Consider the following 22,444-nt stretch of genomic DNA (forward strand, 5'->3'; position numbering starts at 1 on the left):
GCTTGGATCCACATCTGGATCCTGCTGCCTGTCCTCTGGGACACCTGGAGCTCATAGCCCTCGCTCCGGGCTCCTGGCTGGGAGGGTGGCTCTGTGGATGCTCATTCAGAGCTGGCCCAAAGGCCAGCCCCAGGGTCTGGAGCTGCTCCAGGGCTGCACATCTGTAACCGAGCACGATGTGCCGTTGCATGAGAGGGTTTTTTTTTTCTCCCATCGTTTGCTGATGCAGGCAAGGGGGGGTGGTTTCTAGGTGGCCACCCGCCGTGTGGCTCTCTGGTTTTCCAGCCCCAGTGCCAGAAGCGAGCGCCGTGGTCAGGCGTCCGGGTCTTTGTGCAGCAAAGGGAGCTGTGTCTCCACGGCCAACCTCTGCACCGGGCTGCAGGGGGAAAAAAAAAGAAAAAAAAAAAAAAGGAAAACCATATGTGCCAGCCAGGCAGGCTGCTCGCCAGCAGCGCTTTATGATTCAGTAGTTACCTTTGTGAAATTCGGTATAACTTCAGGAACCATGTGCTAACCGTTTCTATAAACCTCCTCCTTATGCGATGCAGTCCGGAGCCAGATGTGTCAGCGGTACCCTTAGGCATTCTGATAAATACTGGGTTTACTGGCATCCAGATGTTTACCTCATTGGCTTTTGATGCGGTGACACAGGCAGGGCGTTGTTGGCTGTCTGTGGTGTGCTCACGGGGCTGTGCTCCCCTCGCAGCGGGCAGATAAGAAACTCTGTTGGGAGAAAGAGGTGAAGCAAATTGAGCATGGGGTTTTGTTTTTTTTATTGCTTCTCTCTCTCTCCGTGATTTATATATTGGCAAGGTAACTTTGCTTTCATACCGCTAGTCAAAACTGGAAGGGATGTTGGCTCCGTGGAGAGCTAAATTTGGGTAAAGGGATAGGATTGGATTAGGGCTTACGATTTTCACCAATAAGCTAGAACCGTGGTGGGCGTCACTCCACCAGCTGGGGCAGCAGCCGGGGAGCCTTCCCTCCCAGAATGACCGCGGACGCCGCCGGAGGATGCACCACGGTCCCCGGCACCGAGGGCGTTTGCCATCCTTCTTCCCTCTGCCCATCCTTCCCTCTGCCCATCCTTCCCCTTCCATGGGGGTTTTCCAGCGTGGGAAGTGAATGCCTGTTTAGCCCGGGTAAGTAATTGCGCCCAATTTTTTAGCGGGTGAAAATAGAAGCCGCTGTAACGCTGCACAGATGTTTGCCTTGGGAAATGATTTTCATTTTTTTCAGCCCCGATTCCCACCTCCCTCCGCAAGCACCAGTTCTGGCTACGGGCACAGCCCAGGGGCTCAGCCCCACCGACCCCCCCGGAGCGGGGATACACTGGATCCCCAGCTAATACCCCACCCAGCAGATATGGTAAAACTTTTCCTTGGTGCAAACTTCTCTCACCAGCCCCTGAGACGCTCCTGCTGGTTTTTTTTACTCTGTTGAAAAAACCCCAAAGAGTGAAAAAAGCCCCGCGGGAGGCTGGAGCTTATCTTCAGCTCTGGGGTTCCAAACATGCTGTGTGTCTCCTCAGCTGTTGTGAGGATTTGTGCAGAATGACAAAATGCGAATTTTGAACCTTCGGCAGCTGTGTTTAATACAGGATAAAGGGTTATTTTTAACTTTTGGCTGTTGGATTTTTTCTTTTTTTTTTTGTTCGCATGAATTCAGGAGAGAACGTCTAATTCCTTTGAGGCAAAACAAAGGCTGCTTTTAAGTGAAACAAAGATTCCTAAGTACTTAATCAAACTTGCTGAATTGAATTGCCTTTGGAGACTTAAGGAATTAAGCAGATAGGAGGCTGAGTTAGTGACAAACAACACGTTTGGTTGGAAAAAGGAGGTTCAGTCCTGTCGGTGAAGGCACAGGAGCCCTCCAATACCCACGCTGGGCAGAGGTCTTGGGGCTGTTTGCTTGGAGGGGGGGGATGTTTAACAGCATCCTTCTGTTTGCCTTTGTTTAGGCAGCACAAATCGTTTGTGTGCTTTAGGATTCCTTCTCTCTTCCAGCAGATGTTTTATCTGTGCAACTGGTGGAGTAATTAGAGGGAGAGACTGCGGTGCTGGTGTGCGAACGCTCCCTTGGGGCTGTGGAGGTGGGGGAGGCTGGAAGAAGCCTTAAAATAACCGGGCGGCAGAGTTGGAGGACGCGGGGCTGTTCAGCTGAGGGGGTGAAGTGAGCTTGGGTGGTGAAAAATTTACATTTCCTATTCTGCCCGTGGTAGTAGAAACTCCCTGTTGGTGGGAATAAAAGCAGGAGGGGTGGGTGCAGCGTGTCGCTGTGTCACCACGTCCCGGGAGCAGCCGGGTGAGGAGCAACGTCAACACAAGATGCCAAAAGCAAAAATGCACATGGCAAAAAATGCATATTCGACTTTATTTCTCTGAAGGGGTTGCTCCCCTCCCTGCCAAGAACGAGCAAGGGCTGCATCCCGGGGCAGAACACCATGCTGCTGATTATGGTGAATTCCTCTCCACGTGTGAATAATTCACTCGGGATTTTTGCAGTGGTGGCTGGGGATGATTAAATGTTCTGTCTGCGGGAAATTACCAGGAGATTTGAGTGTTTTCCCCCGGTGGCTGTGGCACCAGCAATGGGGTGACATGGGAGCATCCCCGTGCGTAGATCGGGCCACCCAGATGTTTTGAAGGCTCCAGTTGCACGAGCATATTTTTGCTCTGCTACCATTTAAATAATGGCAGCAACATGCTGATTCCTCTAATGACCTTGATTAAGTTATCGGTTATTTCCTTAATTAGCTACTTGATCTACTTACACCTTAAATGAGTCTATTTGTTCACCCAGAGGAGGGGAAAAAGAAACCCTCCTGGTTTTTTTCCCTTTTAGAAGGATTTTTTTCCCTTTTAGGAGGTTTTTTTCCCTTTTAAAAGTTTTTTTTTTCCTCTCCAAAAGGCAGGTGTCATCTTAGGTCAATAAGAGAGCTTAGATGAGCTGGCTTCCCCAGTCCTGCCACATCACAGGTCTGTGGGATGGTCACAGCGTTAGTGGTGACAAGGGGACCACGCCAGCGGTGCCGGAGCATCCTGCCTGCCACCTCTGGGTCCCTTCCCCAGCAGAGATGCCATGGTGGAGGGGGCTGGAAGCGAGCTGCTTCCAGAGGCTGAGCAAAAGGGCCCCATGGCTTTATTTGTGGAGGTGGTGACCTATAAATCCAACCAGCTGTTTGGGGCTGGCCGTGGAAATGTGTGGGTGTCTGCGGATGTGATGCTGGGAGATGGGCATCGGTGCTTCCCGGGGGCTGGCCCTCCTGGCTGCAGCCAATTTTAAACGAGACAGTATAGATGTCCCTTTGTTCCTGGCATCAGCGTTATGCAGACAAACAAAATTCGTTGAAGTGGTCTTCTGAATGCTCTGTTTGTACGCGTTAACCGGGCTGGAGGTGGGATGGTGTCTCAGGGCCAGCTCTGGAGGAAAAAAGGTGTCTTTTTTAAAGGCAGCGGCCTTTAAATCTCCTGTGTGTAGCGCATGGCTCTGCATTGACCACCCCATGCTTCTGCACAGCACTACAAAAGCAGCCTCACCAGTTGCCACCAGTTCTTCACCAGTATTGCCTGTGCACCCCTGTTTGTTCCCCTCTCTCCTGTTATCTCAGAGTAGAATTTTTCACTTTGGAGGCTCCTGGTGAGACATGCAGCAGCAGCCCCTGCTTCAGACAAGCCTATTTGTTCAGGCATTTGTACTGTTTATTACTCTGGAAGATACTCCCCTCGTTAGCCTTAGCTTCACACCCTCCTTCATCTAGAACTCGCTGAAACACATACTGCGAAATGAGCCTGCTTCCATATATAAATTGGAGAGACATAAGCTGGGACTCTCCCAGCTAAAACAGAGCTGAATGCTTGCCCTTCAGTTCCATCTTAGCATCTGTGCCAAAAAATTATGTATTTGGGAGGAATTACCAAAAGTTCTGACGTACGCAAGCTTTATTCCTTCGAGTCTTTTATAATTTTAGTAGTTTGGCCTGAATTTGGGCTGTACGAATTTCCTCTCTCAGAAGAAAGCTTTCCCATGGCCCATGTGAAAGCCAGAGCATCATCCCGTGATGTGGAGCTCCCGGGAGTGGTGTGAACGTGGCTCCAGCCCTGGTACTCACTCCAGTCGGGATGTGCTTGGATGGCAGTGCCCAAAATGCCACGTGCTGCCTTTGGCAGGAGGTACAAACCCCGTGGCTGGTGCTGCCAGCCCTGCTGCCTGCCTTGGCTGAGTCTGGGCGCTCAGCGTTGCTCTTGTGGTCTGGGGTGATCCCAGGAGAATGGCAGCTTTTGGTTCTGGTTTCCAAAATAGCTTCTGAGCTGAGGGTTGGTGGGAAGGACTTGAAAACAACAATTCCAATGGCTCCGAAAAACAATATCCTAGTGTATTTCTATCACAGTCCTAAAGGGTTGTCGTGACGTTGCAAGTGGAAACGTGGTGGATCTTGTGGTCAGCTGTGCTTTGGGCACCACGGATGAGCCTCGCAGATGTTGCAATGCCAGAGCAGCGACGGTGATGCCTCTGCGTGACGTTCCCTTCCACGTCTGTCCTGGGTTGCTTGTGTAACCTCGGACAAATCGTGGACATCCGCCAAGTTTCGGATGGGGGGAGAGCAGCAGAGCTGCTGTGGGAGCTGATCAGGGGCTGGTGTCAGAGCAGAGCCAGCCCTGGGATGGTACCCAGGGATGCCCATATCCGGATGGTACATACAGTGGGCCACTGTTGTGTCCAGGACCTCCAATTCCAATGGAAAAAACCAATAAAACCAGGCAAATAACTCCACTAAAAAAAAAAGTATATTGCTGGCTTGTCCCCTCTGCTTTTCTTTCTCTGCAAGTCCTGGGAGGAGGTAGCGGAGGTGAAATATTTGCTCTGAGAGGGTTCGATTTCTCTTTACATTCCTTGGCAGTTTGTGTTTGGAGTTTGCCCTGTCGGTGTTGGTTTACACAGTGATGTTTCCAGCGTGGGTATAGTCCCAACTCTTGGTATTCCATGCAAAGATAAAAACGAAAGAAAGGTGGGCCTGGGTAATGAGGTAGCTATTTAATCGCAGCAGGGCTCGCAGGAAAATGTATATTAAATATTTATGGGCTAGCATTCATTAACATTTTCACCGTGTTTGGCACTGGGCAGTGCAGGAAAGCTGTCAAGAGAACTGGGCTCTGTGTTACGGAGCCATAGACCTGGAAAGAGCTGCAGCAGAGGAAAGGCATGAACGCTGGCTTTGTTACCCTGATGTGTTCCTCGTAGCACTGCGTTTGGAGTCGCCAGTAGCAAGCAGGATTTCAGTAGTTTTCGTTTACTTGTGGTAAATATTTCAGGTCTGATTTTTTCCTGACTGCTGTGCCTTACGTTGAGCGCAAGCGACTGACACCGAACCCCTGATTTGCGGGCAGGCAATTAGAGAGATAAGCCCAAGTGACTTCATGTGTCTTCTTTTTAGATTGCTCAAGTCTGGGTGGCTGTAAAGGGCTGGGATTAGCAGAGATTGAGCTCTCGGGGCGCTGGAAAATGGGCTGCAGCTGGGGTCCGTGTCCAACATACGCTGTAGGTACCGAGTTATATGGAGTGAGTTATCTGTGGGCGTGAAAGGATGCCAGGAAGATTAGAACTGATGATAAAATGCTATTAATGCTGGCTTTGTTAACAGTGTGGAAGGTATCACATTACTCTGGTGCTATAAATCTAACGCGTTTCCTACATCTGTTAAGTGAAGCTACTTAAATGATTGAAATATGTTAATTTGTCGGCTGTTGCATCCTTAGACAGAAGATCACAGCAAAGAACGTTGACTTCCCGTAGCAGTGAGAGGAAGGTCTGAAGCATTAGCAGCCCCATGGATTAAATATTCCTTTGAGATGAGACAAAGTCTTGTGTCGGATTTTAGGATGTCTTCTTCTAGATCAGTAGCATGAGCCCGAGACCGGCCTCAGGCTCATGCCAAAGGCTGTACGGGTTGCACAGGTCTGCCAGATTTGGGCTTTGGAGCTGAAGGTTTGTGTCCATGATGCTGGCCCTGTCCCGTTGCCATTAGCCACAGCAATCCCCATGCCCAGCTCAGGCACCTCCCCTGAGGGAGAGAAGGTTTGCCTTGGTATTACTGTCACTGGGAGACACCTTTGTCCTACTTATTAACAAGCGTGAAAGGGACAGATACAGATATTAGAGAACTACCTCCTTTACCTGAATGCCTGTTGGATAAAATAAATGCTAATCTTTACTAATTAGCTAATAGACTCACTGCAGATGTCTCTGCAATCCATTTACGTACTTGAAAGCCCCATTAATTTCCACTGGTGCCTTACAGCGGAGCAGAAAGCGACAGGCTTGACCGTACCCATGCTCTTTGCTTTCTGGTACCCTTTTTTCTCCTCCCTGTGCATGAGGAAGGAGCCATGCCTCTCCTGGTGACAGTCACGGGCTTCTCGCTGCGCCTCAGCCTCTGGTGTGTCATGTTTTGTCACTTCCCATCAAGCGATGCCTTGTAGCACCCCGCGTAGATGGCTTTGATGAACTTGCTGCTTATCTTTCGGCTGTGTTAACTGGTGGTTGAGGTGTGCTGATGGGGAAGGGGGATGCAGGGGAGCTCCTCGGCTGGTCCTCGTGGGGAGCCAGGTCCGGCTGGGGACCTGGGCAGGATCAGAGTCACAGCCAACAGGTCTTGTTCCTCTTGTTGCTTTGGCACGCCGCTCGTCAGGGAAGTACAAATGTGTTTCTTTGCACTGGGAAATTAAAGGCGTCTTTGTTCTGGCTTCACGCATCATGTTTTTTAGCCTTTCAGTGCAGTGTTTGTTGACATCCTGGTTCCAGCAGTTCCTGCCCGTTTGCCGTTACCCCTGAGCTCTCCTGCCCAGCCTGGCTGGGGCTGCTTTCACCCAGAGGTTATATTTCCTCGATGTAAACATTTTCTGCTTTCCAAGCTGCTTGTTATTTGTTTTCTCCGTGCTCTCGTTTTCTTAAGCACCGTAGGAAACAGTCTTTTCTTGCATGAAGAGCCTAGAGCTCACACCTCCAAACGTCTTCACATTAGACACTTTCTCAGTGTCTAACACCCACTGAAAATCAGTGGGAGCTGAATCCTTGACTACAACCAAAATATGCAGCTACCCGGAGCATCTGACTGCTTCCTTTGACCATCTCTGTTAGACCAAGGGCTGGCAGAAAGGCAGTGAGAAGAGCAATCCCTCCTGGAGCACGAGCACCAGAAATGATTCAGAATTAGTCTGGGTCTAAGCCACAGCATATTTTGCAATTTAGGGCCCAGACCCTGTCACGTAAGTGACTTTGCAAGCCCTGCGCTGGCTGCGGGTGATGATCCAACCCTTCAAACCTCTGGTGAGGGGTGAGGGTGGTGGAACAACATGGGTAAAGTGAGTCACTCTTTTTTCCCTTGCAGTGGGCTCCCCAGAACGAGAAAAGCAGTAGCAAAATGGTTGATGGAGGTACCAGAGGGTGTTTTGGAGACCTTAGTCCTCAGCTCCCCAAAATTTGGAGAAGGCTCACTTGAATTCCATAACGTGTGGCATGAGTCTGAAGCAAAGCAGCAAACACAACCAACATTGGCCACAAACAGGAGCAGTACGGGATGGCACCCGTGGTTTTTCAATGAACCCAACTGGTTTTTCAATGAACATCTACCCCGTAACTTCTCCACCGTTTTAAATGTTTTCAAACCAACTGAACTTTGGTATAAAAAAAAAAAAATCACTGCACTCCACTTACATCCCTGTATCTGCTTTCCAGTCCTTTAAAGTATTCTCCTGTGAAGAAGACCCCTCTTTTAAAGCAAGGCTGCTGTGGGTTTTGGTGAGCTGTAGAACAATTTTTCTGTGCTGCATGCTCACTGCCGACTTTCTGTGACCCTGGTGTGGGTAGGGACAAGTGTGTTTCAAAGGAATTTATCTTAGAGATGCTTCAGGGAAGGATGTTGGACACATGCCCATCAGGAAGATGGATACGTGCCCACGGGAAGTGTTTTTTGTCATGTTCTGTAGAATGGTTCATCTCTGAGGCTTCAGGGATTTTAGAGAGTTATGTATGGGCAGGTTTGTCTGAGTGTAGAAGTGATGAGGTTTTGTTCTAAGCCACATGTGAAATCCTAGTTATAGTTGACACCAAAACTAAACCCAGTTTTATGACCTTTCTGTAAGCACAGGGTGCTGCTTGCTCAGGCAGGGTGCTGAGGCTGGGAAAGCAGGGAAGTGCTCTCCTCTGCGTCTTATGTGCCATGAAAAGTTTACCAAAGTCAACACCTTTTTCAAAGGAGAGATGTTCAGAGCACAGCAAGTGTCAAAATCCTTCTCTGCCATGGGTTTGAGCCGGTGTGTGTAGCAGACACTCAGGGAGGAGAAGGCAGCTGTTGAGCGGTGATTGCTGCTTATTACACTAATTATAATAGTCTCATCGGTCTTGTGAGCTTCCCTTCTCCTTCCCCCATCTGTCTGTTTGGCCATCCATGGTTGCTCATCTTTTTGAGACGCTTGTTTGAAGGGCTTAGTACCGCAGGGAGCCCGACTCTTCCTCTCCTCCCCCTCCGCTTCCCCGCACTGATAGAAGGGAGTGATTGGGGTTTGCACAGGGAAGGAATTTTCGGGATTGAGCTGTTTGCCCAGAAAGATGAGATATTGCCCAGGCTCTGCAAGCCCACATTTCCAAGGATCTCAGCCAGGTGAGTCCACCCTGCTCTGGAGCATCCCAGCCTGTTTGGGATGGAGGGAAGAGGATGATGTCCACCACTTGGTTCATTGCCTTTTTCCTCTACATTTTGTTTTCTGCCCTGTACCGGTACAACCAGTCTAGATACTGGTCAGAGCAATCTCTTCCAGTCCAGCCACACCGCAGGAAGGTTCCCAGCTCTAACCCAAAGACCATCCACTGTTTTCCAGAAATGCCCTCACCCTCTGCCGCGGGAGCTTGGCTCACCCTGCCTTTGGTACTACCACTGGCAGCGGCTGAGCTGTCCCCCAAATTGCTGTTCTTTGGTTGCAAAGAGACACAGGGAGTTAAAACACTCAGAAAAAAGCCAGCACTGCTCCTTTGGATGCCCACCTGGTTTTTATTTCATCGGGGAGGGGTTGCTCGTTGTCACAGGGCGCTCGCTTTGAAGAGCAGCCCTCTCCAAAGAGCCAGCAAGATGCTTTCTGAACCACGAAACAATGGGACTCACTAAATCTCCAGCAGCAATAATTGCTTCTAAAAGGCTGATGTATTTAGTGTGCTCGTGTTTAGCAAACATGTTTGCTTCGCCCTTTGAAGATAATGCTGCGTGCGGCACAGCCTGGTGGGGAAAAGAGAGGAAGAAATGGCCTGTGGTTTTTCAGCATGTTTAACGAGCAATGGCTGATGGGAGCAATAGCATTCGATAATGCTGGTGTCCCCTCGTTAATCAGGGGTGATTGAGTTTCTCCACCCCTCCTGGTGGGAGGCATCTGCGCCAGGATGCCCTGGTGGGCTCGTACAAGCTGGGAGCACCACACCAGAGGCTCAGGCTGGTGGTGGCCAGCAGAGTCCAGCATGGTGATGCTGGGGTCTCCATGGGTGCAGGGCACCCATGCGGCCCTTTGGCTGGGGACATCTGCAAGCCAAGTCCCGGTGTGGCTATGATGGCACCCACCAGCATCTCCTTGCAGGGTGGCTTTGACCCTTCACTGGAGAACGTTACTGGGTGTATGGGGCCGGGGCTCCTGCAGCAAGAAGGGATGCTGGGGGGGCACTGCCTGCACGGGACCCATCCGGGAGAGCAGGGACAGGCTGGGACCCCATGGCAGAGTAAGCCCGTGCTGGAGTTGGAGGCCATGCTTCTGACTGACCTTCTCCTGATACCGTCTTAATCCCTCCCTGTGGGTCCTGTCCGTGTGGGAGCTGGTGGAGTTACACTTCCCTGCAGATGGCGATAAGATAAGAGCAGGGCCATGCTTTACAAGAGGGGAAGCGGGTTTAGAAGATGACAGGTCATCTGAGGAAGGGATGTGGGTTTCCAGCTGCGTGCTCCCCACCTTTGCTGAGGGCTGTGATTGATGCCGCGCTGGGAGCAGGCAGCCGGCAGCCCGCCACGCGCTGACCTTTCCCTGACGGGCTGAGCAGCTCTAATGATCTTGATGGGGCTGGCGATTTGTATATTGGGTTTGATGTACGAGGCTTGACACGGCATGGAGAAATGGGACTGGGGAATGACTGACAGCCCTTCCCCATTAAGGGTGGGGAGGCACAGGCTGTTTTCCGATGATTTCTTTCAGTGGGAACGTTTTGCTGAATTATATTGTAATAGAGAAGTTTTGCTGTTAAATATCTTCCTTTATATAGCTTCCAAGCTGTTAAAAAAAGATGAGAATTAAGTAACTTGCAGTCCAGAAGGCTTATCACTGAAAAGGCTGTTCAAATTATATACTTAATTAATATTTAGTGAATTATTTTTACCCTAACTGTAATGTTCAGGCTCTTTAAACAGATAAAACAATGCAGTAGCTTGAGCCCAAGATTTTTTTTTTTTATATAATTCAGCTGTATAAAATTTCAAACCCTTGACTTCTTGCAGGCAACATTAAAACCTTTTAATTTCCACAAGTTGAGCTTTGTATAAATCACACCCTGGTTGGCACATCTCATGGGTGCTTGTGGCAAGAGTAATGAATTTCATGGTTTGTTATGAGATACTAAAACCAACACAAACACAGAAAGCCTGTTGTAATCTCAGCGTATCATTCGAGGAAGCAATTTATTCCTAAGTATGAACAAATGTCAAGCCATGATAACAAATTGTTATTACTAATTAAAACAAAGGGAAGAATAGCAAACATCTCTTGTCATTTCTGTGCAGTGCCAGGCTGCCTTGGGGACACTGGAGCTCCATCCAGCTTCAGCCAGTGGGACAGCCAGCCTGCAAACCTCGCCATAGTCTAAGGCTCGTTGATCTGGCAAGGGTCCAGGACACCACCCAGGCTTGCATCGAGATGCCACTTTTCATAATTTTAATGCTTTTTTTAATTACATTTATTTAAAATGAAGGTTACCTGGATTGTAGAAGTCTTGTAATGGGCGGAGTTTGGGTGGACTGAAACAACACGTGCCAGTCCATCTGCTTGCACAAGCTGGTTTTATATCATCCAGCTCTACTTCATGCTCCCAGGTATGAAACAAAAACCTATTTTGGCACCTTTCTTCCCACTGAGCAGTAGGAGGTGAGGAGCCAGGTGTGTTCCTGACCATGGCCGATCTCCCGACGTTTGCAAATACACTGGGAAATTTAAGACTTGAAGGCATCATGAACGCTTGTTTCCGTTCATGACCCAACGTGTGTGATTTCCTCCTAGATGTGTTACGGGAGCATTGGGTGGATCCAAAAATGTGCTGGATTCGCCACTTCCTTGTGGATTTAGCACAGTTTGGGAGCAAGCCACAAATAGGTCTTTCTTCTTCATTGGTGAAGAGCAGGCAGCCTGGGTGGGAGCAGAAATGTGGCCATCTTAAACCAGTGGTGGTTTCTGAGGAGTTTGGCTGGAGGTTTGTGTGGATGGAGGACCTACCTGTGGTGTCCGACTTGGAGTGGAGGCTTGTGTGGTGACTGGCTGGGGAAGGGGAGCACCAAAATCTCACTGGCAGCCAGAGAGGACGTGCATGGACTGGTTTAGGGAGGTAAAAACCAGATTTGTGTCTCTTGGCCAGGACTCTGGCCTGGCTCAAGACTGGCCTCTGAGCGTGGAGAGGGTCAAGCACCATGCGCCCATCCCAGGGGATGCTCAGCTTTTGATGGGGGGGATCCAGGTGGTGCATGAAGGAAGCTTGGTGAGCGAAGGCAAGAAATCTTCAGGGCATAACCACCGACCCGAAACAGCCCGTTAGACAGGTTTGAAGCCAAAAAATAAAATAAAAATCATCTGACATGACAGAGACCCTGACAGTATCAGGCAGCGAGAGAAGGGCGGCAGCGAGGGAGTCCTGAGCTGCTGCCAAGGCACATGTTAATGCAGACTCGCAGGGTGAGTTGGTTATCCTGGAAATACATCTTCTATTTTGTGTAAATGGAAAATTAATTTGGTGCTGATCAAAGGTTTAGATCTTTGGAAAACATACCACCAGATAAGCTGAAGATTTATGCGTTTTCCTTCGCAACATATTTTCAGTGAACGCTTTATTGTCCGTGGAAAGGCCCCAAGAAAAATATGTCATTAAAAAAATAACTGCGTTGAGTTTATTTAGCTTAAATTACGAAACAGTGCTTTAATGAGGCTTTTGTAGACATCATTAAGGGACACTATTAAAAAGTCTTCAGATGAGAATACTGTCAGGCTAGCAAAGGGGGGAAAGCCATGTGAGCATCCAGATTGTTGTTCACACTCGCTTACAAATCTGATTTCAACGTAGAAAAGTAAAAAACATAGTGGTGCTGAGTTAAAGCCGGAGGCTATGAAAAACCTTATTGTTGTTAAGCTCTCTGAAGCTTCTTGCATTAAGGTGATTAAAAAAAAAATAGATAGGGAGAAAGAGATACAGTGATTGATTGAGACACCGTCTGCAGAGAGCTCTGTGTGTCGCACCGGGGCGTGTGGTGCCAGTCTGGGAGCTGGCGGTGGGGACAGTCAGTGGATGAGGGTCCTTTTGGGGTGCCTTGTCGTGGGGGGGACAGAGGGGATGCAGGGCAGCGATGCTGGGGAGGACCAGTGCAGCGTGTCCCGTGATGGCACCCCTGCCTTGGTGTGGTTTGGTGCTGCCAGAGGAGATGGATGGCACAGGGTGTGCTCACAGCTGCTGGCTGTGCCTGATGCTGGCGAGGGTCAGGGCTGTCCCACTGGGTGAATTGGTAGGAAATAGAGAAAATCATCTCTAAAATCAGCTGCAGCACGTATGGGCTGCACCTCCCCTTCTGTGTCAGCTGCTGCTGGGCTGGGTGCTGTTATAAAACCTAAATTCCTCCTTGCAGCACGGATCCTTACCCACGAAAGCGGGTGGAAGGCAGCGGCGGTGGCAGCAGGAGGAGAGGGTTGGTCTCACGTGGTCTCGGGCAGCAGCCGTGTGAAGGTACAAATGGCAGCCCTGAGGAAAAGAGGAGGAGGCGGCCAAGTTTTCAGGATTAATGATCTGCATCTGATGTTGGTCTCTCTGCCCCTCCCTCCATCCCATTTTTCTTTGAGATAAGACACCCCTGTTTCTGGCATTGAGGGGTGTGGGGATGGTCTGCTGCCTTGCTTTAAAACAATAAAGAAAAACTAAAAGAAAAAAAGAAAAAAAAACAAGAAAAAAGAGGACTTAAACTAATTTAAAGTCCTGAGCTGTGTTTTCTGACGCAGGTTCTCCAAGGAGCTTTCTCCATCCCTTGGGCACATCCCTATGTGCCTCCTAAAGAGCCAGGCATTTGCCCAGGAGAAATGGGGCTGGACCCTGCCACGTCGGGTCTTCTCCCTTCCCTCCTCACTGCTTTTTGCAACCTCCTTGCCTTTCCCCTCTGGTGTTTGCAAAGCCGTGCCCTCTCTCCAGCCTCTTGTTCTGCTGCTTTTTGCTGTCCCATGGCCATGGGAGCACAGCTCCAGCTGTCCCCCAGCCTGGGGACTCTCCTGGCACGGAGGCAGGAGCGCTGGCTCAGCGAGCAGAGATTTCCCTGCAAATTACAGGGGGGAGCGTGGGAACGAAGGGGGGGAAAAAAACCACTGTGAGTATCCAATTCTGCATTTCTGTGGGTAGAAAGAGCGATGGGAAAAGTAATCTGTTATTGTGCTTGTTGCTGTGAGCCAGGACGGGCTCAGGGATGAGGGGGACCTGCCATCCTACCCAATTCCAGATGGACTGACGATGTGTATGGGACTCAGGGGACAGCCTTTGTCCCCGTGGGCAGCAAAGGCTGGAGCCTCGGTGACATCCCAGGGCAGCAGTGCTATGCTCTCCTCTGGCAAGCTGCAGCAGAGGATGCTCACTAAATAATTCAGAAAGGCAACTTGATCTGACATTCATCAGGTTAGTAGCCCGGTGACCTTGAGGACGCCAGACTGCTGTCACTGCGCGTGGCCGGGCCGTGTGTCTCATTGTCATCAGGAGAGTCAACAGTGTCACATGGAGCCCTATTGATTGCCAGCCGATCGATACACCAAGGTGACAAAATGCAGCATTTATGAAACGTGGACTCTTACAGTGATTTGTTAAATTAGCCATAGGGATGAGCTTGTGCAAATGCCAGAAAGTTTAAAGTTTGACTGGGTTTGGGTCTTTGTCTTTAAAACTAGCAGCAAGGGGCAGAAAGATGTGTCTACAGCAGAGTTTTCCATCACTTCCAACACAATTTCCATCTCTGTATTTACAAGCAGAGTTGTCCGTCTCACACCTCTGCACCTGAACAGGGGCTTCCTGCTCTTGATCTTTCTTTATTTCAGTAGCTAAGGTTTGACTTCTGGTTGTTTGCTTCATTGCTGGCGGTTGTCAGCATCCATCCTGGTAATGGTGCAAGTCCTTCACATGACCTTTGATAATGTGCTCCACCGGCTTGGTATTCTCCTTAGTGCTTAATGAAACACCCATTTCACCTGCGTGATGTGCAGAATCCGTCAAGAGATGTTGTGTACCTTCTGGAGTTATTCCAACACATGACCTTTTCACAAGCCTTGCAGTCGGTAACAGAAATATGGAGCAATTGCCAATGAGCCGGCAGCTTTCAAAGCAGGAAAGCTCATTTCCACTTTGCTGAGACAGTTGTGTGTCCAAATGTGGCAGCTTCTAATCTGATTTCTTGTCTCAGAAGAGCCCGCTCATTGGATTTTGTGGATATTTAGTTTTGCAAGTATCAGAACAAGAAGCCTGCCAGGAGTGATGACGATTGTACGTGCTGTTGGGAGACACAAAGCTCTTCTGCTCATAGTTAGCCATGCAGTTGAGATGTTATAAGCGTTGGTCTTACTGGTCTTTTATATCAGCTCATGATTCTTACTTCCATTTTATCTTTGTAGATCAACTTACACTTAAAAATTTGCAATTTCTGGTGTGATTCCTTTCTTGGGGATGATCCAGTCGGCCAAGGCAGCCAAGCAGAACTTACCTTTGCTGTAGGATGCTTGGTTGCATGGAGGTGACACCAACATCAGCCCAGTGGTGGGATCATGGTGCTGGGTGATCGAAGTTGCTGTAGATGGACTTACACGGAGCATGTTGCACCAGAAGTGGGGTTGGACACTCGGCCTCATACCCTGTCAACCTTTCCCCTGAGCGAAGGACCGGCTGGTGGTCTGCTCAAGTGGCACATGGAGCACTAATAGACACTTTGCTCCCAAATGTTTATAGCTTTGCTCCTTGAAAGTTAATGTAGATGAAGTCAGTCATTTTACTCATGTGTTGGGTGAAAATTAGCACCTACAGGATGTGGCAAGCAGAGCGGTACGTATTCTTTGTGCCAGTTGTAGCCCCTCATCGCTGCAGTGTGTTCTTAGCAATACATTTCCAGGGAAGATTGTTACAGGAAACATGGGTAATTTCTGCTCTACAGCATTTCTGCTCAACATTCTCATTTTATAAGCAGGCTTCTTTATTTGCTTTTGCCCAATTCAGTTTTGTCTCGTTGCCTTTGTATTGTAATTAACATGTTCTGAATTTAAGAGGAAAAAATACATCATCTTGGGGCCGTGGCACATTAACCACAGAGAGGCGAGCTGACAGCCTGCCCGCAACGCTGATGCAAGCTGGAAAGGACAAATTGTGCCAGTTTAGGAAGCTGAAGGGTCAGGAGAGATTTTTCCATCAAGTTCTGTTGCTCTGTAGAGCTGGAGGAGCTGGAGGGGACCCTCCTTGGCGCTGTGGCCATCCCCAGCAGAAGTGGAGGTGATGCCTCTCCTTCCTCCATGGAAGGAAGGTCTGACCCAAGTGGACGCGATAATGGGGTCACTGCTCAACTCTTGTACTTGTGGCTGTGAATATTTTCTTTTGTCTGAAGTTGTCTGAGCCAGATGAGGTCTCTGCACGGTCTCGGTCCGTCCCACTTGGCTGGGGTAAGTTGGGGAGGCTCCGAGGGGGAGCTGGGCTGGTTTGTCCCAGCTGAAGATCTCGCCCTTGAGATTTTGAGTGTAATTCCATATAATGAAACCTAATTTATGAGCCTTAATAATAATAATTTTAGGCATTTGAGACTGTGGAAAGACTCGCAGCTGTAGTTTCTGCATCCTTCTGTGTTCTGTAAACATAGCTAATATTGCCAAAGTCAAGGGCTCCAAAATCTGGAGCCAGGCCCCAAAAGTCAGGAGTGTGCTAGAAAAGCAGTGCATGTTGGGCAAGTTTTATTTGCTTTCTGTATTTTTCTGAGCCCACAGAAACTAGGCTTTTGAATTTCACTCACTTTTTCCAAATGCAAACTGCTCTCCTCCAGTTGACTTGTCGCAGAGATTCATTTGTGGCCACCTAATTCCCCAGCAACGGGCTTTAAGAGCAGCAGATTTGGCAGCGTAGCTCCTTCTCTGTGTTTTCTTTTCTTCTCTGAGGGGTGGGAACGATGAGGGGAGGAGGCTTCGGCATCCCCGTTGGGTTGGTGTGTTGCTGGGGTCGCAGCCCTCACCTGAGATACTCATCAAAGGTGTGAATTGTGCATCTCTCGGGGCCGCAGGAAAGAAAACATATTAAAACACACGGCAACCAAAATGCCACGCTAATAACTTGTATTGCCCAGAATGTTTAGCCCTGCTGGTGCACAAACATGCTGCGTCTAAAAACCAGTGGGGAATCGTAGCGAATGACTGCAGAAAATAATTAAGAGGGCATCGAAAGCCAGGAGACAAACGCTACGTTGCTGAGAGCCAGCAGATCACTGCTGTAATAGCCCGTGTGCCTCAGAAGCGGTGCCCTAAGTTTGACAGCGAGTTGAGGTTCGGTCAGCATCAAATAGGATGATCGTCAGGGAAGGGTAATTAGCATCTTCACACCATTCAATTTGGGCTGCTGGTGTGGAGCCAACTCTTTGAAAGACGCACATGCGAGCTAGAGAGAAGGATTTTTTTGTATTTTTATTTTTTTTTTCCCCTCCCTCTCCCTAAGCAGCCGACAGGATTTATTGATTTGTAAGAGCGGGCTGATTTCCATGTAAATCCATGGGAGGGTGGCCGGGGCCGGCGGCGCGCGGTCCGGATGCGGTGACTTTGGCTTGCTGACATCATTGCTCATTAGCATGCAGGAGAGGAGAGCAATGCAACAGCACGGGCCCCGCGCCGCTCCCGCGCCGCCAATTATCCTCCACGGGCTGCATCGCTCCTCGTTAATGCCTCGCCGCTCGGAGAGCAAATTGGACATCCTCCCGCCACCTCCGAGGGTCATTTAGTGACGGGCGGGTGGAGAGGAGGGGAGAGAGAGCTGCTGGATTCAGTTGGAGTGGGAGAGGAGAGGGGGGCACCCTCCGGAGCTGGATTTGGGAGGGAGGTGATTTAAGCAAAAGCTTTAAGACGCGGGGCAGGGGGATGAGACAGTTTTCCACGGTGGGTTTCCTTTGGAGATGGGCTGTGGTTGGTGCGTGGCTCCTCTGAAAGGCTCCAAAAGGCTCTGAAAAGCCCGTCTGGTGGCAACACACCCCCTCCCAGTTGCCTGGTCCGGGGTGGTGGGAGAGCCTGGGATGCTTTATGGCACTGCGGTGCCGGGGCTGGTCCTGGGAGCAGCCCACCAGCCGAAAGGCAACGGGCACAACTAGGACGTCGGAAGAACCAGCTGGATCTTTTCCTCCTGCGCCGTCGGTAGGAGCAGGTAAGGAACTGCCTTTTGCCAGCACCTTCAAAGTTGCCGTTGGGTTTTTAGGAGGGATGGAAAGTAGAAGGGAGGGAGGAAGAGGAGGAATAAGTGGCATTCCGTGGATGCACGAAGCTGCGTGCGAACTTTGCTCAGTGTGCTGGCTTGGGGGGGGGGATCTGCGGGGGGGCTGAGCCTTTTTTTCCCAGCCTTTGCCGTTTGTGTTGTTTGTGGATGGAAAAGGTTAATTGTTAAATTGCATTTCTGCAGCTGCAGGAAGTCGGGGAGAAACACTGATGCCACCGTAATGGATTTTTCATTCTAAAAATAATCAGGAAGGCTCAGCTGGCTCTAAATAGGAATAAGTCTTAAAAAATCCTCGTCTCTCAACGTTAATTTCATTGCTGCGTTAGAGGCAGCTTCTGGAAGCCTGGGTTCTCTGGGCATTTTCTGAGGAGACTGCGTGGAGGCTGGTGTTGTGGATGAGGACAGTGCTGTTCAGATGTTTATTGTGGTGGTTTTGCTTTCCTGAGGATAGAGAGTTTTAAAGTAATAATCTTTCTACATCCTTCTCTCTCATGCCAGAATGCCTGACTATAAACTAACCTAGAACTGCAACCTGGGGGTTATGTTTTTCAGCACAATCTTTTCAAGTCAAATTTCCTTTTTTTTTTTTTTTTCTCTCTTGTTTCTTAAAGGAACATTTTAAGCAGATGTGACACAGACGTGACCTGTGACCGTGGAAAGATTTTAATCCAGTTACTCTTTGTTTTCTAGTCATGATTCCTTGGCGGTGCTAAATACTGATTGAATCTTTTCAAGCCGCTGAGGATTAGCGCCGGGCAGAATAATGCCAAAATAATTGTTCGCACCAGATGCAGTGTCATCCTCTCTGTTTTAGCTCGCTTATCTTGTAACTTATCTGACTTATTTTTGTTCAGCGGTTATTTCGCCTACTGCGGGAGCGCTTACACGTCTCGCATCGCTGCGTTGTGTTTATAAGGGTGCCGGCTTGAGCCCGCGATAAAGGTTTGTAAAGTAAAACTGTCTGCAGCTAACAAGATTATATTTTTTGCTTCCCATTTTAATCTCCTCCCGTCGTGTGTTTTCTACCAGCCGGATTCAGCTTAACCAGATGACCCAGCCTTGCGCACTTGCCGTCGGCAGCCTGGCTCGGGCTGAGCCAACACACATACACACACGGATCAGGCTGGCAGTGATTGCTTTCACAAGCCAGTCGGTATTGCCCGTCTCGGGGGATGCCGTCTAAGCCTCAACTTTTGAAATAATTACAATTTTCAGCCTAGCTCATCCCCTTCCCGAGTGTTTTGCCTATCAGCCAGGGTTTGGTTTTTTCCTTCAGGACCCTACAGCCTGGGAGAGGCTTGATCTGCAGCATGTTTACTGCTTTCCTGTGGTTTCTGCTTGTCGTACTGTGAAGGCAAACTGATGAAGTCCCCTAAAATAGCACTTCCAGCCCCAGGGCAGATCTCTGGGAACCTGCTGGGCTTAGCCTGGCTGTCCCAGACCGGTGCTGGAGAGATGGGCTGCAAGCCTGGAACAGGGGTGGGGGGGAGAAAGATGGGCAGGAAGATAAACGTTGCCTGTGATGAGCCCAGGGTTAAGCAAACTTGAGAAGACAGTTGAGGACCCACATGCTGAACGGAGCCAAGCTTCTTTGGGGAGGGAGAGGGAGGGTTTGGAGAGGATTCTGCTGCTGCCTGCTCCTTCCACTGCCTGCCCTGCTCCATCCCTGGGACTTGGGGCCCCATGGGGCTCTCGAGGTTCTTGAGTTGTCCTGCCATGGGGGACATCAAACCCCTCTTGGGTGCCCACAGCTCCTAAGTCTGCCCGTCGGGTGGCTCCCCCTGCCTTCCAAAATCATGAGATTGGCCTCAGCATTGTTTGCCCACCAATTCTGGGGCTTTTATCAAGCCTGTTCTCCTCTTCTAGTTGGAAACGAGTGGTTTGCATTTATTCTCTGTGACCGAGGAAAAATATGCAGTTGTTATTGTTTCTGTAAGCTAAGAGCTGGACCTTTAAGGGGGGGAAAAAAAACAAACTAAGATAAATATGCTGAGATGAGTGGTAAGCCTGTGAGCTGGCAGGCTGCCTCCGTCGCCTTGGATGTGACAGAGCAGCCTGTTGGACACCTTTTCTCCTGGTAGCACGGATGGGCAACAGGCTGGGGCTCACGGCACCTTGTTTTTCCTCTTCTCTCTCTCCCCCTTGCTAGATCTGCAGCTCACAAGGGTATAGCACTTTGCCCACCTCTGTCTAACCTCTATTGCGAAAAAACCCCACTACATCTTCTGCAAAATATCTTGAGAGCTCCAGATAGAGATTTCTTCCGAGATCTCCCGAGTTATTAATATCCCTTAATTTAAACATCTCATCTTTATGCATCAGACTTTTCATGGTTCGTGTCAGGGGTTGTGGCTCAGGGGAGCAGCCTGGCAGCAGTGTTCAGGTCAGGAGGGTGTTGAAGCACCCCGGGGCTCTTACCCAGCTCACAAGGAGAAACAGGAGCCCCAGTGGGGACCTGTGTTCACTGCAGAGCGCTGGGGTGCACCTGGGGTCCCCAAAATGACCAATGATTCACCCCAGTTCCCCTGGGTGATTTAACCACAGGTTGGAAAGGTTGGTTGTGTTTGAATTCCTCCTGGGGTGTTGCTGAGAGATCTGGCCACGGTTTTGGGCTGTGGTCCTGGTTCCTTGGTCGCCTAAGAGGGCACCAGGACAGCCCAGATGTGGGATTTGGGGCTTTTGTACATTGTGTTGTGTTTTGTCCTGATTTCTTGGTCGGGTCTAGGAGGAGCACAGCCTCATGTGCTGAGGGTTGTTGTCTGCCACGTGGTGCCCTGGACCACAGACAGCAAGATGGGAAGCAGCCTGGAGGCTGCCCCGGGCTGTGCCGCAGGGAAGCGGCGGTTTGGGGACAGGGCGGTGGGGACCCACAGGCAGATGTTCCACCCACTTCTCGGATTGATGGTCCTGATTCACTCTGAAGGCAGACCAACTGGAAAATCCTCGGAGGCTGCTTTTGCTCATACCTGGCTGCAGCTGGCAATTTATTTTTTTTTTCTTCTTTTTCCTAATTAGGCAAGAATAACCCTTGCAATGGTAAAGGATTTTTAGAGAGCCTTAAAAAAAAAAAAAATAAATTAGTCTCCACCCTGCGACTGAGCATGGACAACTTCAGCCAGAGAGGAGAATTTTTCCAGGAGTGGAAACGGGGTTTGTAATAAAAGCTTCAACGCCACCCTGGACACCTTCAGAATTGCTGCTGTTGGCACTGTGGAGGTCAGAGGGGATTAAAAGTAAAGCAACACTGAAAATCTGGCTTGTCTTGAGCAAATCAAGTGGGTAGAGAAGAGAAGATGGATGGGGAAGATGGAGAAGACTTGCAACTCTTTCATCCTCTCAGTGTTTCCCCACCTACTGCAGGCCTTTCTGGAGATGTGCAGCTACACAAGCTCCCCTGTGGCCACTGAGACTGGGGGGAGCTGCTCCTACAGGGGTAGTTTGGTTGCTGGATTATTTCTCTCTTCCTTATCTTCTTGGCATTGCTGTGCTGCTTGCACCGTTGCTACCACCAGATGTTGATCTTTTAAGCCAACTGTCCCTACAGCATCTTGGGCCAAGTGAGCATTGTCCTCCCTTGGCCATCCTTGGAGGCCACCAAGGGCACCATGTCCTCAGATTTTGAGTTGCTTCTGTTGTAAATGCCCATATCTAATTCACCTCCTTTAGCCTCCTGCACCCCAGTTTGGCAGATAAAAGCTTCCTTTTCAGCCCAGGTAGCACAAGGTCTTTGCAATGCATTCCCACTGATAGGCTTTTTTTCCAGCCGAAGTGACTGCGAAAGAGCTGTGAAATCACAGAACTGTTTTGTCCAGAGTGATGCAACTTTGTGGCTGAGGTCAATGGGACCCGAGGCCACGAGCAGTGGCTGCCTGGGGCTACTGGGAGTGTTTGGTTCAAAATGTGATGTTAGAGAAGTTGGAGGAGGCAACTCCAACTGTCTGTTTTGAGAACAAAAGCTTGGTGCTCCTCTGATGAAGCTGATGGGGAAGTCACGGCTGGGTGCTGCCTCTGGGTACTCCTGCACCTCAGCTTCCCTGTCTGTGAAATGGGAGAGTGGTGCCCATACTGGAGAAGAGCTGACAGGCTCTCCCATGGCAGTGAAGGACTATGTTAATTTTTCAGTTTAAATAAATATTTGCCCTGCCTGTGGGGTCTAGAGAAATGGGTCTGTGTAGCTGGAGCTCATTCTGGGTGGGAAGATGCCTCATTAGCTCTCAAATGAGGGGAGGAGATAACAGGCAGGGATAATAAGATGCCCTTGTTAAGAGACTCAGGGGTCACATGAGCTGCCCCAAATCTTCAGCCTCTCCTGTTTCCGAGAAGTCTAGTGATTTACTGACTGATGACTGACCCAAAAAGCCTCATTGCAATCAGAATGATGGCACGATGTTGGAAAAAAAAATCAGGCTGCTGTTTGTGCCTTTAGCCAAGCAGGGAGGGAATTGCCCCTTTGCATTTACCCACCCCGTCCGAGCCGAGCAGACAATTGCTTTTCGAGGGATTCCAAATTTTGCATGTTAATTTGGTCACAAATGCATGCAAATCCTTTATTGTGGAGGCATGGCATGGGCCGGCATGGGCCGTGGCATTCCTGCTCCTCGCATTGTCTGGAGACGGAGCTGCTCCCTGATACAGCCCATTTATTTCCATCCCAGAAGAAACAACTGAGAAGCAGAGATAAGCAGCGCTGGGG

General features: G+C 49.6%; 1 protein-coding gene across 3 annotated transcripts in view; it reads left to right on the top strand.

The window, feature by feature from the left end:
- PRICKLE2 (prickle homolog 2) overlaps nucleotides 1-22,444 on the top strand; it is a 107,926-nt gene that overhangs the window by 47,629 nt on the left and 37,853 nt on the right. Inside the window, exon 1 of one of the 3 annotated variants that reach the window (XM_014946871.1) lies at nucleotides 1,017-1,142. The exons of 1 other annotated variant lie outside the window; for it this stretch is intronic. The gene's annotated coding sequence lies outside the window, so the exon portion shown is untranslated. Of the gene's footprint in view, nucleotides 1-1,016; nucleotides 1,143-17,239; nucleotides 17,683-22,444 lie in introns of those variants that run through there. One more of the 3 variants, XM_014946870.1, reaches the window with a different exon arrangement.

This window comes from Calidris pugnax, unplaced genomic scaffold (genome assembly GCF_001431845.1).
Source record: "Calidris pugnax isolate Ruff unplaced genomic scaffold, ASM143184v1 scaffold81, whole genome shotgun sequence".
Classification (NCBI taxonomy): domain Eukaryota; kingdom Metazoa; phylum Chordata; class Aves; order Charadriiformes; family Scolopacidae; genus Calidris; species Calidris pugnax.